We start from the raw sequence: 5,345 nt of genomic DNA, 5'->3' as shown, positions 1-5,345 counted from the left end.
GTCACCTTCAACTTCTGCTTGCTCTGTAGTGGGAGGCAGTAAGGGTCACTTGCCTGTGGAAAATGACCTGGAAGAAAACCAAGGTTTTAAAGAGTACTTGTGTATGGGCTGTTTTGCATCTGATGCTCCGAGTGGGGCCCCTCCATCCTCCTCCTGAATCCCCCCGGCCTACACGGTGACTTGTCTCCCTCTCCAGGAAGTCCTTCATGGAGGTGGATGTGAACTACACTGTGATGAAGCAGGTCTGGATGTGAAGGTCCTCTGATCTTTGTGGGCAGCAGGATCAGCTTCTGATTGAAAGGGAGGTTTCCCACAGAATTGCGTCCTCCTGGTGTCAGACCTGTAATGATGCTGCAGATGAAGGAAAAATGCAGTTGTATGAGGCAGAGCCTAAGACTAATTTCCCACACACCCGATGCGCCTGGCAGCCTGTGCCATGATAGGACAAACTTCCCTCTCCTCTGCTTGCTCTGTGCACAGAGGTTGGTCAAGACCTGTAAGAGCTGGCGGCCGCTGACTGTGGGCAAACACAAGAGCTGTTTCCAGTGTGATGAGTTCTCTTCAGGTTTTGCTGCCAGTGGACCACTGCGACACAGGGAAATGCCACCCAGCCCATCCCTTTTGCACCAGCAGCAGCTGGTGGTCTGAGAAGGATCTCCACATTTTCTTTTCCTTTTTTGTTTTGTTTTGTGGGTTTTTTGTTGGGTTTGTTTTGGGTTTTTTTCATTTATTCCTATAGCTCCGGCTACTGTGCCTGTCTATGGCTTCTGTGATGCAGAGTGGCACCTGCTGATGTGCAGACCATCCTACGGGGATGGACTTGGGACCATCTGTGTCTCTGGGAAGTTGCTCTCAGAGTTTGCAAGTGGAAGGGACTGCCCAGGATACACCGTCCCCTGGCTCTGAGAGCAAAGAGGGATCTCCTCACCCTTCCTGGCCTCAGCAACACAGACTCCAGAGCCAGAAGCTAACCCACAGCACACGAGTCCCTGCTTGGAGCTGCTTCTGCTCTTCGGGGACAGCAAGGATGGAGATGTGATTTGGTCAGCGAAGTCAGCAGCTGAGCTCCAACCATGCAGGGAAAAGATCTTTATTGAATTACCCACCATTATCTCAATAAACCCCAAAAGGATGAGTTATCGATGTGAACCTCCATGCATGGTGAGGTGAAAGGACAGCCAGACGTCCGACCACTAAGGCAGTGCTGACAGAAACACCTTGGGGTACTAGACGGCTTGTTAGACCCTCCCTTCAGTGTTACCCAATATGTATTTTCTGGTGATATACGTGCTTATTTTTCCACTGTGAAATATATTCCCCAGTAGAGGGATAAGATTAAGCCAGAGAAAGAACCTTTATAGGCTTTTCTCCTTTCACCCTCACCTTCCTAATTAGACTAAATGTACAAGGGGGTTGTCAGAAGCTGTTAATCTCTCTCTCTGTTTTTCTCGTTAATAATTCAAGGACCTGGAGTTCTCAGCCTTCCTCCTCAGATCAACCTCATCCTCCTGTGGCAGTGTGAGGCCAACAGTTTTTTTCCTGTTTACTTCCTTTCACAAAAGACTAAGAGACGGACATTGAAAAGCTTCATTTTAAGCTGCCACCTTAACAGATTTGAAAGTGTGATATTTTTTTCCAGTCAAACCACCCCGTGGCCTAAGCATCTTTGGGTCTCTGCCCTCCTGTCCGTGTGGCTGGCTGTGTTTTACAGGTGGGGAGCCCTGAAACAGTGAGCGACACATCTCCAGCAGCCAAAGGATCTGTTGGTGTTTGCCTCCTGAAGCAAACGATAAGCTGTGGGGGCACAGCCCGAGGCAGGGGGGCTGCAGAGCCCTGCCTTGGCAGGGGTGCTGGCTCGCAGGGCTGGGCAGCAGGTGGGGATTTGGGCTGAGATTTTCCAGGTTTGATTTTGGCACTTCATTCCTTTGGGAGAAAGAAAGTCTGTGAGCAAGCAGGGAAGGGACCAAGGTGTTTCGGCATTGGGATGTCCCACCTGCAGATGGGGATGAGCCCCCTCACTGCCCACTCCGGTGTCTCCCCACCTCCTGGTTCCCCTCTTCTGTGCTCAGATGCAGAAAAGACTCGGAGCTCAGCGTGGTGAGCATCCTCACGGCTGGTTCCTCGGGATAACGACTGCCGGGATTTCTCCCTCCTCCTCGTACGGGAGAGTTTGCTTGGCTCGGGCTTGTGAGGGGGTGTCAGCGCGGCGGCCCCCCCCCAGACCCATGTGCCGGCATATGCTGCCCTCTAGAGTCAGCGCCCAAACTGCCTTTTTTTTTTTTTTAATTATTATTTTAAAGGAAAAAAGCTGGAGACCCCCCCGGGGGGGACGGACCCGCACGGCCGCAGCGACGGGGGGGGGGATCGACGGGGGGAAACCAACTCTCCTCCTGCCCTGTCCCCCCCGACCACCAGCTTGGGAAGAATAGCCTGTCTCTCACTCTGTTAGCTGCTGCAGCGAAAAAAACCTGCAAAACACTGAGGCTGCTTCAGGGAGGTGAAGGTGGGGCCGTGCCCAAAATCAAGGTCTCCCATTTTTTGCTCATATGAAGTTTGATGCAGCCCACATCACGTCTTTATTTTTCCAGGAGACTGATATAGAAGCTCTGTCCTTGCCTACTTCAGGTCCCAGCTCTGGCCCTTTCTGCGTGGCTCCTCTGAGTCCCTCACCCAGAGCCTGTCACCCACCATCATGCTTCTTCCCTGAACAATTCCTCTCCTCCCCCATATATCCACATCTCCCTACTATTTTTTCCACCACTGCAGACCTCAGAGGACTTGCATCCATTAACAGGAGGTAAGAATCTTGTCCTTTTGCTCTAGTTTGCTTGCACAGAATTTTTTTCACCTCTTCCCAGTCGCAAAGCTTTCCACCCTGAGATCCGAGCATGTGTGGTGGCAGGGGCACATCGGGTCACTGCGGTGTATCTGTCACTCGGGGATCCTCATGCATATTGAACAAGGTTTTTACAGCAAGATGTAAAATCTGGTGTCTTCACCAAATTGCAACCACACTGACCACCAACATTATCAAGGCCAATGCTGGTCTGCAAGCCATTGTGCAAGAAGGTCGTTGGCTAAATTGCATTTCCCTACATAATCCCAGTTCTTCCCTGCTACTGAAACCCACTTGGACAGTTGTGTTTGGGGGTGAACGGCCACTATCTCCTGGCATTTCTGCAGGGACAGATGCAGCATCACCCCAGCCCCGGCCCCACAAGCCGGGAGAGGGCAGGAGAGCTCAGGCTGGGGTGGGAGGAAGCCGCCCGGGAGAGGGGAAGGGCACTAGAGGGCAGGAGAGCTCTTTTCTAATTGCACGTCTCGCTGGTGCTGTTGGCATTTCTTGCACAATTTCCCCTGTTCAGTGGGTCAGTTGTAAAGTTCAGTGACTCATTTCAGGAAATGACCCTGCGGGACTGCAGTTTATGTCTGGTGGCCTTCCCTCTCTGCTGGCACAAGTGGACAAGACTGGAGCAGACTCAACCGGAGGGGTCTGCATGCAGAGACCGACCCGTGCCCAGTGGTGCTGGCAGGTTTGCTGCCAGGTAGTTTCTCCCAGCAAAGAGACATTTGGAGAAGGAGGGCCCAGTTCTCACACCCCCCTTGCATGGCTAGGGTGAACTTTAGCACTGCACTCTCATCTGACAGCAAAGCAGGTATCCACATCGGTACCAGGACTCCACATACCCTTCTCCTCTTCTTCCTGATGTGGCATGGGCAGTTGAAAAACTGGCTCTTTGCAGTATGCTTCAGAATTGCTCCCTCTTGAAGGTAACGAACTATCATTATCCCCTTTCCTTTCTCCCCAGCCTGCAGCAAGAAACATCCCCACAGGATCTCACACCGCTCTGTAACGGCATGAAAAGTCACGTCTTTCTTCACAGCTCTCCTCCAGCTCTCCTGGCCCCGGCTCTGTCCATAACAACACATTCACACTGACGCAATCAACTCTGGGGTGTTTTTTTCTCCAGCTGGCTCAATGGGATATTTAGAAGCATCAGGTTTTCCCGGCGTTGTGAGTTACATCTTAATGCAGAAAGCACAAGAGAAACTCCAGCATCCCCCGAAGGCAATACATCATGGGCAGAATGGGGCTTTTTATATCAGAGACTATGAAAAGACCTTCCAATTTAGTAGCTGTTCTGTTCATATCGCACATTATTGCACACACGCTCCTTCTTCCTTGCCCAAGTCTGAAAACGGCGGGTGTAAGAATAGCAGCTTCTTACTTCATCTGTCTGCTTCCTGTGTGTACTCACAGTCGGGTCTGCTGGCATTAGCATCATCCACCACGGCTCCTCGTTACTATCGCTCACTAATATGAGTGAGTCAGCACAGCGCAGTGTGGCTACAAGACAGCCACCTTTTACACCTGTGTAAGTGAGAGAAGGAACTGTCCCCAAATCTTTTTTGTTTAGATTTATAAGCAAATGCACTCAGGAACTCTCCATAAGCCTCTCAAAAAAAATAATTAACAAGTTAAAAATGCGTTCTCTCCGTCTTAGAGATTTCCTCCTGTAGCTTGTGACCAGCCCCAGGTGTGTGAGTTGTTTAAACAAGCTGATGAAGTCACTTTAAAAGTTGTGTGTTACAGAAATAGCAGCCTCATGAATGATTTATTTGATAGAGGGGGAAGTAAACAGCCTCTGGCGGCTCACCAGGCTTCAGAGATTTACAGGCACGTAGCACAGGGCAGTGCCTGCAAGTCAAGGTACTGCGGTGACATCTGTCCCTAATTAAGTCGTAGAAATGAGTTCATTTTCAAATAGGACCATAATCCTTTTATTGTTGCTTAGGGCCATCCCCACTGGCTCCGCTGTCACTTCCCACTAGAGGGAACCCACTTCTCCCCAGGGAGCTGCCACCGCTTCCTGGGCTCAAATTAAACCCAAGTGCCTCGGTCAGGCTGGCAAAGGCGGAGGTCAGGCTGGCAAAGGCCGAGCTGTGGCTGCGAGGCAGCCGGGAGCTGGGGCACGGCGCTTGGCTGTGGCTCCTGCCGGGCTTGCAGCAGCGGCGGTGGGCCACCGCGGCCTTGCGTTCGCCGAGTCGGGCCTGCGTGCTGGAGTCGGGGTACGCACACGATGCTGGCAGCGAGGATGCTCCGTGGCAGCAGCACGGGAGCTAAAAAACACATCAGGGTTTGAGCAAATCCCATCTTCGTTCCCCTTTGGTTAATTGTAATTTTGCTGCCGGTTCCTCTAAGAGTAAGATTCTGCCGTAGGAGCAAATTTGGAAAAACGCGGCGTGCCTGCGAGGCCGGAGGAGTTCCTGAAGGGCCGAGAGCACCGGCGGGACGAGCCCCGGGCAGCGCAGGACGGTGGGTCCCGGCTCTTCCCAAACCCGCG

Source organism: Charadrius vociferus, unplaced genomic scaffold, assembly GCF_000708025.1.
Source record: "Charadrius vociferus isolate BGI_N301 unplaced genomic scaffold, ASM70802v2 scaffold549, whole genome shotgun sequence".
Taxonomy (NCBI): Eukaryota; Metazoa; Chordata; class Aves; order Charadriiformes; family Charadriidae; genus Charadrius; species Charadrius vociferus.
The sequence above is the reverse complement of the archived record's forward strand: the minus strand, read 5'-3'. Positions refer to the sequence as shown.